General features: G+C 32.0%; 1 non-coding gene across 1 annotated transcript; it reads right to left on the bottom strand.

Moving 5' to 3' along the window:
* Nucleotides 1–3423: 3423 nt before the first annotated feature.
* TRNAR-CCU (transfer RNA arginine (anticodon CCU)) lies at nt 3424–3496 on the bottom strand. Its single transcript has one exon. It is a non-coding gene; the product is annotated as a tRNA-Arg (tRNA).
* Nucleotides 3497–12125: the final 8629 nt, after the last annotated feature.

A 12125-nucleotide genomic window follows, 5' to 3' on the forward strand; every position in this document is an offset into this window, starting at 1 on the left:
AACTTATTAAATATGGAGTATCAAAGTATGAAGTGCAAGTGCCTTACAAAAAATCGTATTATTTGTGTTTCTTATCTCTAAATCCAAACATTGTATATTTTGTCTATCCCGCACTCGTAAAGGGTTGACCCAAAATTTGAAAAAATTGTTAAACATATGAGCAAGAAACAGGGAATTGTGTGAGTAAATGCCAGCAAAGAGGGAATTCATTGTAGTAATTATAGTGTTTGTGAAATACATCAGTTTTACTACTTTTTGGGAGTTACAATAGTTCTTTTACTTACTAAATCTCCTTTACACTTTAAACCCTAACTAGTTATTGCCCCGGCCGATGCCCCGGTGACTATATGTTTTTTTTTTGGTTCTACTACGAGGAGTTCCCAATGCCTTCGGCGAGGTAATCTCCCGTGGGAGTTTGTATGGGTACCTCGATGGGCAACATATCCCTCCCAGTTGAGATTTTTTCCATTCCCAAGGCTCGAACCCTAGACCTTGGTTAATGAGCAAGAGGCCCTTAACCACTCATGTCAACCTCAATTGGTCCCCGGTGACTATATGTAATTTGAGAACTAATCTTGATAAAATTTGAGTTAAATAAAAATAATTACAATAGTTTGATATTAAATACTTACATATAATATGAGATAAATAATTGTGCATCATTTATTTTTATATTTTATTCATGTAAGGGTGATTCAATATAAAATTTGGTTAACCATCTTAGTAAACTAAATTTAAATTTAAAATGGAGTAGTCTTTTGTTATGTGTAATACTCTTTTTTTTTTCTTTTTTTTTTCTCTAGGTAAACTTACATGAACTGGCTTGCTAAAAAAACGTAATCATAAATGAACCTATATGAAAATGTAAATGAAAAAAAAATAAGTATAGTTTAGTTTCATAAGAGAATTGTTAAAATGTATAATTATGGTAAGCATTAAAGTTTTAATACAGAGTATTAATAAACATAACTTATACGGAGTATGTTTTGAATTGCTTAAATGTCATAAGTTGTATTATTGGATTAGTGGTTAAAGTTCTAATTTATGAACATTTCTTCATCTTTTTGTAAGAAAATATTATATGTCAATGTGGCTGACTGGCTGTGCCATATCACTTGCCATCTAATAGTGGCGAAATGTGGCGAGATGACATAAAATGCCATTGAGATTTAATAATATTATAGATTTTTTTTTATTTTTTTTTTGACATAGGCAATACTCCCTCTGTCCTTAATACTCGCACCGTTTTGACTTTTCGCACTATTCACATAATTCACTTTGACCCTATTTTATTTCTAGTATATGAAAATAAATGTTAGTATATTATATATTGTTGGCTTCATCTTAATATATATTTTCAAAATATTATTTTTTTACAAGTTTTTATAATATGTAGTAAAAGATATTGGTGGTCAAAGTTGTGCATTGGCAAGCGTGTCAAGTAGAAACGGTGCGAGTATTAAGGGACGGAGGGAGTATTATAGATTTTGTTACCTACCATGGGCGGACCTATGTGTCCCCCAAGGGGTCCAAAGGGACCCCTATTATTTTCAAAAAAAATTGTTAAACTTAATTGGTGTTGGGGTAATTAATTGCACTTTACGTAATTTAAATATATATAATTAAGTTACAATTATGACAATTAAATACCTTTGGCATGGTGGTTGCTTGACTAGTGTTTTATGAAGGCAGTCTAGGTTCGAATCCCTAAGAGGTCATTAAACATGATTTTTTAATTTCGTAGTTTTTTGTTTTTCATTTTTCCTTGATAAGTCGTTTTTTCTTCATCACTTTTTATTTTTAATTTTGTTGTTCTATAATAATTCATGATTTTTATTTACAAAAATACAAAAAAATAGTAGTGTTATTTTTTCCTTCAAAAGATTTTGTAATTTCTATAATATATATACTTCTAGTAATATATTTTTAACGCAACGGGCTCTCTGCTCCTAGTTACTTTAATAGACTTATTTGTCTGTTACTTTGAAATTTGTAGAGGTCTAATTGGTTACTTCAATTCATATATAGATTTATAATGCCCCACAAGCTAATGTCTTTGTGTGTTATTTGTTCAGTGACAATTATTGTAATAAAGTAAATTTCATTCAAAGTATGAAAATATTATTTTTTACATTTTAAATTGATATCGCGCCAAGTTAGTGTTGTAATTTGGACTAGGTATTGAGTTTTACTGTTATAAAAATCCAAAACTAAAGTTCCTTAATTTTCCACATATTTTATTACGACGTTTATAATATTTGGACAATTCCCCTTTCAACTTTAACAACCCACTAAAAAGAAAGTAAATCATAATTTTTTTGGACCCCCAAATATAAATTCCTAGATCCGCCCCTGTTACCTACAGTATGTCACACAAAAAATACTGAGTACTACGAAGTAATTAATTATTCAAAACTAAATTAGTTGAATAATTATTTGGAAAATTTGGTAATATTAATCCAACCTTTGACCGATTTTCTTTTATTAAGCCCACCTACGACATATTTTTTAATAATCCCACCTTTATTACCCAACAACTTTTATTGGGCCCAACAGGTCATAAAACTGTTGTAAGCGGCATTATTTCTCTACATGGCAGTACTCTCTCTCGATATATTCAGTCATCATCATCAATTCATCACCATCTCGTTGACTTTTTCACCGATTACCGGCCACTTAAGCCCAATAAAAGTCGTCGGGTAGTAAAGGTGGGATTATTAAAAAATATGTCGTATGTGGGATTAATAAAAGAAAATCGGCCAAAGGTTGGATTAATATTACCAAATTTTCCTAATTATTTTATTACTTTATTTATTTTAATATTTTTGGTTGGGCAAGCCCAAAACAAATGAAAGAACACTACAGCAAAAACAAACGAAACTAACACAACAGAAGAACAAAATAAAACTACTTTTTCAAATCTGACTACACATTTTGGCCGTCCATTGAAATTGATGTTGTTGTTGCTCGGTAGTGGCTTGAGTTGAAGCCACTGATCTCGCCGGAGCCCGTGTATGCTCAATGCCGCCCCACCAGCCCATTACCCTTCAGCCACCGATTCATGTCGCCATCTGGCACCGGCTTCCGTCGACATTTTCATGAGTTGAAACTGTTGTTGATGGTTGTTGCGGTTATCATTGAATTGTTGTTGATGTCGCTTTCTCTACTTCCCCAATTATCTCTCTCCCTATAAAAAGAGACCCAGAGTCCCAGAAATGTAGTTTTTTTTTTTTTTATATAATCACCAGAAATGTAGTTGGTTTTTGTTTTTAAGGAAGTTTTATTTGGGAAGTTATTAAATGGATATTCAAATTTTAAAATTTGGGAGGGGATTTTAAGTATTCCACCGGCTTTAATGACGCTTCTGCCATGGCATTGAACATCTGTAGTTTTTAGGCATCAACTTAAACAAACAATGTTTTACGCGTCAGGTAGGGGTCGAACCTACGACCTTCTGCTTAGGAAACAGACGCTCTATCCACTGAGCTACAGACGCTGTTGTTGTTAATTTCTTGTTCTGCATTTATATATAAAAAACCGCATGGGTCTGATATGATGATATCTCAGCAGTTCAATTTTTCGTGTATGTTTTTTGTTGAAAAGGGTAATTCAGTATTTTTGTGTATATAACTCCGTTCCTAAATAAATTCAAGAATGCGCGGTAATTAATAAAAATGACAAATGTGTAAGAAAAACAATGATCGAGAGTGTTTTTTTTGGGAGAAAGATAAAGTATATAATTGTTATTGACAAAGTACAAATAAAAGTGGATGTGAAGATTAAAAAGTGGGAAAAATGTAGAATGTGTAAGAAAAAATAATCATTTTTTATGGAAAAGTGAGAAAAATGTATGAAAAAGTGGGAAAAGTATGTTCAAAACCCTAAGGCCCTGTTCTTTAGAGCTGAACTGAACTGAACTGAACTGAACTGAATGCTCCTGAACTGAACTGAACTGAACTGAATGCTCCTGAACTGAACTGAACTCAACTGAACTGAACTAAACTAAACTGAACTGAACTGAACTTAACAAAATATATTACCGAAATAAATAATAAATAATAAATAATAAATAATAAATACTTCCTCCATTCTTATTTATATGACACAATTGAGTTTTAGACACTATTCACAAATGATCCTTTGACTTCGTTTTGTGATTTATACTTAAGAAAAAACATAGTCGTGTGGGGTCTTGTTAGATTCGTCTCAATAAATATTTTTTAAATATCAACTTTTTATAATTTTTTCGTATCTATAATTGACGATATTTGTGTTTAAAATCGTGCATTGGCAAACGTGTCTAAATAATTGTGTCATATAAATAAGAATGGAGGAAGTAATAAATAATAAATAATAAATAATAAATAATAAATAATAAATAATAAATAATAAATAATAAATAATAAATAATAAATAATAAATAACAAATAATAAATAATAAATAATAAATAATAAATAATAAATAATAAATAATAAATAATAAATAATAAATAATAATAATAAATAATAAATAATAAATAATAAATAATAAATAATAAATAATAAATAATAAATAATAAATAATAAATAATAAATAATAAATAATAAATAATAAATAATAAATAATAAATAATAAATAATAAATAATAAATAATAAATAATAAATAATAAATAATAAATAATAAATAAAAAATAATAAATAATAAATAATAAATAATAAATAATAAATAATAAATAATAATAAAAATAATAATAATAATAAATAATAAATAATAATAAATAAAAAATAAAAAATAAAAAATAAAAAATAATAAATAATAAAAATAAATAATAAATAAAAATTAAAAAATAATAAATAATAAATAATAAATAAAAAATAATAAATAATAAATAATAAATAAAATATAATAAATAATAACTAAAATATAATAAATAATAACTAAATAATAATTAATAATTAATAACTAAATAATGAATAATAATAATAATAATAATAAGTAATGTAATAATATAAATATAAATATAAATAATAAGTAATATAATAATATAATAATATAAATATAAATAATAAGTAATACAATAATATAAATAATAATATAAGTAATATTATGTAACACCCCGACAATTCTCTCTTTTCTAAAACAACATTTTAATATAAAACGTAGAGAATTATCAAGGCATTATCGCCCGTGTGAAAACGTAACGGCTTATTCAGAATTTTGCAGCGGAAAACATAAAACGAACTTTAGGTTTATAAATAATCGATTACATGTTTAATCCCAAAAATCATCCAACGAAAATAAGGAAATATAAATAGTACGACAAGTTTAAAGTCACAATTAACAAACCCAAGTTAACTTAGCAAATCAAAAATAAATACAAGCTCTCTATTCCCGATCCCAATGATCCTATGTTGGTATACTTGGAAAGAAACATTTTATTCCTGAAATAAACAATTGAAGGTCTCACTAACGATTTTCCAGCCAAAACATAAACAAGGTTCAATAATCAATAAGTTATGTGGAATCAAACAATTCTTTATGCACATGTAAATGTAACACTTAAACAATTAGCACATGCACATACATAACAATCAATTTCTTATCATTGACTAGCTACTAATGCACATATAATTCTATCTTATATGCCCTTCTTATACTACCCATCTCTCATAAACTAAAGCATTAGAATCATTTATATAACGAAATAAAAGAACGAAAATATAATAAAATTATAACATAGAATAATAACATAAATAAAATATAAAATAAATAAAGTGAAATAAGTTAAGAAAATGCGTAGCGAATAAATTCGAGAATAAAGTTATTAATTCGAAAAGATTTATATTTCCTAATTAACGAATTCTAACTCTTGAAACAACTTAAAAAAAAATTTGAACTCCTTTTTTTTAAAAATAAAAATAAAAATATATTCATATTATTTTTATGTATTTGTTTGAATAATAAATAATAAGAAAAATAAAAATGTCGAAAGTATCACTTTAACTTGGAAAAATAATTTGATTCCGAACGTAAATAAGGAATATCGTATACTTTCAAACAAGATAAAAGGAAATCGGCCCCCCAAAAAAAAGTACCAATTTTTGAACACTATAATACGTAGAAGCTCGATTTTTAAGAAATTTATTTTAAATAACTAGATAGTTAGGCGCCTAAAAATTTATTAAAATAAAACCTTAGCTTCTAGATACCACTTTGTAACACCCCGACAATTCTCTCTTTTCTAAAACAACATTTTAATATAAAACGTAGAGAATTATCAAGGCATTATCGCCCGTAACGTAACGGCTTATTCAGAATTTTGCAGCGGAAAACATAAAACGAACTTTAGGTTTATAAATAATCGATTGCAGGTTTAATCCCAAAAATCTTCCAACGAAAATAAGGAAATATAAATAGTACGACAAGTTTAAAGTCACAATTAACAAACCCAAGTTAACTTAGCAAATCAAAACTAAATACAAGCTCTCTATTCCCGATCCCAATGATGCAACATCTTCAAACCTGCAGATGGACAATGCTTATTGATCCTTAGAGACTGCTCACCAAAGATTGGGTCATCACAGGATCAATAAGGCATAGCCATGATCAACATGCACAAGCAAAATCACGTAATCAGCAAAGCTGAGTACTACATACTAAATCAATAATAATCCTAACATGATTCTATTAAACGAACAATCCTAACATGGTACTAAATAAAACATAAGCAAGGATAATCAAGATATATAGACTTGAAGACTATATTTGACTGAACTAGACCTTTGTATCATTAACATTATTTAAATTGAAATAGTCAATGGACTGGGTTGTCTACTAGAAACTTCTTCTTCTTCACTAAGGAAGACGAGGTACGGGCGCGACTCCGTAAACCCCAATGACCTGCGATATCGAGGGACTTTTGAATAAAATAGAACCGGTGATCAATCCGGCCCCAGAAAAAGCCATAGGCGACCCATGACCCCAACTCTTGATTATCCGACACTTTAGACGTGCACAGTCTAAAGCTATTGCTACTCATTTTCACTTTACATGACTTAAATTTTAATACTTGGTTATAACTCATCAAACATAAATATTATATTCAACAAGTAAACACAACTTCTTTTATCTTTGAATTAAACCAGTGATCACAACATTCAACCAAGAGCAAATTCCAACTATTTTAATCCTTCCTTTATCCATATTTAAAAACTTTTATTAGGTATAAGGTTCAACTACCAAACAAGGTCCTCGGCCCTTATAAAGTAGTGAAAATCTAAAGAGGAACAACGATCAATAAAGATCTAAACCAATATTAAATAATATAAAGTTCCCCAAAACCAACATGCTTGCATCAATATTCCATGCTAACATGATTCAATTCTTATAAATAAAGTTCTATGCTCAACGCATTAATTCAACGACATTGAACATGAAATTCCAACATAAACAAGTTCATAAATATATTCATCATATTCTCAATACAACACACATCCAAGCACACAGGTATGTACGTACCTTGTGTAAACAAACTGATAGGCCACTTTAACGAATTCAAAAGTCGCCCACAAAGAATTCTCCGCCTAAAGCAATCAAGAAACGTACCCAAATCAATTCCTAATCATTGGCAACCATAACAAAGCATTCTAAATGCATCCTAAACATATTTAGAACATTCCCCAATATCAAAACTTAAACCTTTGATTTTCTAGCATCATAATTATTGAATTAGTGATTGAAATTCGTTGAAAACTCTTTGCAAACATCGTACTTTAAATTTTCAGAAATATAACTAATTTCAAACTACTCCAAAACATGATTAACATTCTTAAAATCATAAAAATAATAGCTTTAATAATGTATAATCATTCTATTATGATTTTAGAATATTAAAACCTTAAAAATCCATGCTTTAATAATTAAATTCCTTATTTCAATTCAATTACATAATCTGAAAATTAAATTTATTATTTAAACATAGTATATAATCTGAAAATATAACTTGATCATAATAACTTATAATTTACATTCAATAAACATGAATTAAATTAATAAAACTTCATTAAAACCCTAACTTAAACATAGTTAATAAATCTGAAAATAATTAAATTAATTTCAACAACATATAATCTGAAATTTCATAACTTAATCATAAAAATCATAAATTTAATTCAAGAAACATAAATTCAAATTAATTAAATTAATTAAAACATTTAAATAACTTAGGATTCAAGAAATAACCAAAAGGAGAAAGAGAGAGGGACTGCCGGCGGCTGGTGCAGGCACGACGACGACGGAGGCGCGGCTGGTGGCGACGTGACTGGGCGGCGCGACTGGTGTTGGTGGTTGCGGGTGGTTGCAAGCAACGAAAGAGGAAGGAGAGAATTGGTGTGTGCAGTGCAGCAGCGGCGCTGCAGGTGGCGGCGCAACGTGGAGGAACGACGAAGGTGGTTGTGCGACTGGTGGTGGGTACGGTGGCGGGCTGCGGTGGTTGCTATGGTTGCTGCGAGAAACCGAAACAAGTAAGGGCAAGAAAACGAAGGGGAAGGAGAACGGACGAGTGAGAGAATGAGATGTTACCGTGCGGCGACGGAGAGGGACTACGGCGGAGGAACAGGCGGCGGTCGGGCAGGGTGGTTGACGGCGGCCCGAAGCAAGGAGATTGCAAGGTTTTGAGTTGTGTTTTCACGTGAAGTCTAAAGCAAGAAGGAAGGTATCTTGGTTTCACGTGAAAAGGAAAAGAGGAAGGAGGATTATTTTGGGTTTATTGATCTGGGCTTTACCCAATTGGGCCTAGAATTAGGATTTGGGTTTTAGTGTTTGAGTCAAACCGAATAGGATTGTTTTTCCGAATTCAACGTGTTTTCCTAATTCAAATTCTTTTCAACATAAAATTCTAAAATTATTTTTGATTGCCCAAACCGTTAAAATATTTAGAATATATTTAAATAGAATTAAATATATATTAATATATAAATAAAGTTCAAAAAACGTTAAATATTTAGAACGTACTTAAAATAAAATAAATATACGTTAATTATATATTCATTACTAAAATTCATAAATTCTATTTAAATATAAATAATATACGTTAAAATATATTAATAAAATTTATAAATTTACGGGGGATTACAATCTACCCCTCTTAAAAGAAGTTTCGTCCCTAAACTTGACACGAAATTTCCCACATTTTCTCCAAAAGCTTTTAACTTATTCTTACTAGAGAAGTACTTGTGCCACCTATGTGCATTCTTTTGCCAACTCAAAGTTGTTTGTGTTACTCATGAACACCTTTTTTTTATGCGGAGAATCTATTTGCTTTGCATCAACTTGTAAAATTTGCTAAAATAAGCAATAAAATGCATAAAAATGCCATAAAATAGGTAAAAAGCGCGAATTTCTATCGCATTCTACCCCCTTAAAGAAAACGAGTTACGCCCTCGTAACTCACCTCAGGGAATAGCTAACCAAAATTCTCTTTCGACGAATTCTATCCTCAAAATTCCTATTTCACTAAAACTACTCACTTTAGACTTTTCACAACAGATGACGAAACAAAAGAACAAGTCACCAAGAATTAAATAATGCTTAACTTGCGCTTAGTTAATAGAAAAGTACGAGAATCTATATCGGCAGATCGTTCATCCTCATTCTGATTCATCATGTACAACTTTCCTGGAGTCTTATTCGGGTTGTTGTTATCATTTGCAGGCTTATTATGGTTCCCTTGATTGTTTTGTGCCCCTCCAGGCTTTGAATTTTGACCTCCAGATTGGTTAAACCTCACTTGGTTTCCACCTCCATTACTATTTTGTTCCTCTCTGTGCTTAGTGAATCACTCATACTCCCTATGTCCCCTCTTCTGACAATAGTTGCAGGTCACTAATTCTCCTTTGCAGTTCTTACCAGGGTGATTGTTACTGCACATCTTGCAATGATGCACTCTCTCAGATGGGTTCGAGTTGTTGTGGTGCCCCTGATAGTTTCCTCCTTGGAAATTTCCATTTCCATTCCCATTTCCGTTTCTATTCCTTTTAAAGTTTTCTTGGTTACCCCCAGCATCAGAATCTTTTCTCTTTTCCCCAATTACCACAGTTTTCTTGTCCCTTCTAGACTGCAGACCATAAATATGAGCAGCTCTCCCATACACTATGTCCAAGGATGTAAAGGTTTCTCCACCTAATCCCAGTTGAATTTCATCAGTTAGCCCTTGCTCGAACCTTTGAGCTTTCAGCTCCTCAGTAGCTACCACCTCAGGTGCAAACCTCGATAAAGCTATAAACTTGCTATAGTATTCAGCAATAGTCATATTCCCCATCCTAAGGTTGATGAACTCCTGCGCTTTCTGCTTTCTCATAAAAGGAGGATAAAACCTCCCCCTCAAGGCAACTATGAATGAATCCCAATTGAATTCCTCAACAGCACTTAGTCTATTTCCATTTTCCCTCCACCAAAGGTCGGCCTCATCTTTCAGATAAAGGACAGCTTGACTTACTCTCATACTCCCAGGGCAACTCACAGCCTCAAATAGTTTCTCAAACTCCCTAATCCAGTTTTCCAGGAAGGTTGGGTCGGCTTGCCCCTTGAAATACGGTGGCTTAACCTTAGAAAGTCTTTCAAACATTTCCCCTGCAGAGTCGGGGCGCTCAGTTCTCTCTTGGGTTAGCTTTTCCGCCAAGAGGCGAATCGCAGCAGCTAGATCATTGTTGTTGGCCATTCTAGAACGCGACCTGCAATTAGTATACTCTACTTTAGGTTCGAAACATCACCGATACGTCATCCCATACAATTTAATACTTGAATTGAACATAAAGATCGCCTCAACCAACAATGTTCACATTAATACACATCATTTATGAAGGCACGACAATCGTTTACGAAGGTGCAACGATCGTCTACAAGATGCAATTATCATTGAAAAATAATCATCCTCAATAATTTACGAAAGACATTCACACACTGCACATTAGGCATAACATTTTGAATCATATTGGTCATGAGGGTCTAGATTGGCCCTCACTTCCTTATGTACTCAAATCATTTAATATTATTGTGGCAATTAAATTGATCCATAATTCACACTGAGTATGCAACCAATAGAAAAATTAATCCATGACGTACTACCTAGAGGTTGGGGTATTATGGAATCCTCAAAATAGAATAAAGAACAATTCCTTGAAAACTTTAACTTTTATTGCTAACTCCATACAGGTTTATTACATCTTTGAAAATAATAAAGAACATTTCAAACTTCAATAAACTTAAACCTTAAACAGTTGTAGCTTTGCTACTTATTCTTTAAAACATAAAAGGGCTAATTAACTATTTATGACTTCAAAATATTTGTGGCCTCTTGCCTATCCATTGCTCCTGAAACTTGCGGAGTGAAATTTAGATCTCAAGATCATCGAACTCTTCTTCAGGGTCTTCATCAGGGTCTTCCTCAGGGTTTGCATCTTCACCCATGTCTTCATCTTGATTAGGCTCACTTGCCATCTCCTGTTCACTTTCGAGCTCTGCATCCGAATCACTAGAGATCTCAATGGTTGGCTCATGAGCCGCTGGGTTAGGATTCTCTGCCTCAACACCTACATTCACTAGTAGCAAAAACCCCTGTTGCACCCCCCCTTGTTGCAGCGTACATGTATTAATACGCTTCAACAACCAGTCGGTCAACGCGGGTCAAACCATTTAAAGGGTTGTTGCAGCGTACAATTTAATTGTTCCCTGCAAAAAAGTTTGTTGCTGCGTACATTTTAAAAGCCCCCTGCAATAACCCTTTTTGTTGCAGCGTACAATTTAAAAACCCCCTGCAATAACTGGATAAAAAAATTTCAAAACAAATTAAGCCGCATCTCAAATTTTCATTTCTCGCGGTCCTTTCTTCTTCCCTTACCTTTCCCTGCGTCGTCCCCTAAAGACAAAACCTAAGCCGCGTCCCTCAAAATTTCGAACACTCTTTCTCTTCGTTCCTCTGCATCGCCGGCCACCACCTCCTTCATGCCGACGCTGCTGGTGCGGTGGTTGCGATGGTTATTGCGTTGTTGTGGTTGATGGTGTTGTCCTGCCTCCGTGCTCGGCTTTCCTCTGCTTGTCGCTGCCAATAATGGTGGCCTACCAACACAACATCATTTGTAACTAATT

Source organism: Spinacia oleracea, chromosome 4 (genome assembly GCF_020520425.1).
Source record: "Spinacia oleracea cultivar Varoflay chromosome 4, BTI_SOV_V1, whole genome shotgun sequence".
Lineage (NCBI taxonomy): Eukaryota > Viridiplantae > Streptophyta > Magnoliopsida > Caryophyllales > Amaranthaceae > Spinacia > Spinacia oleracea.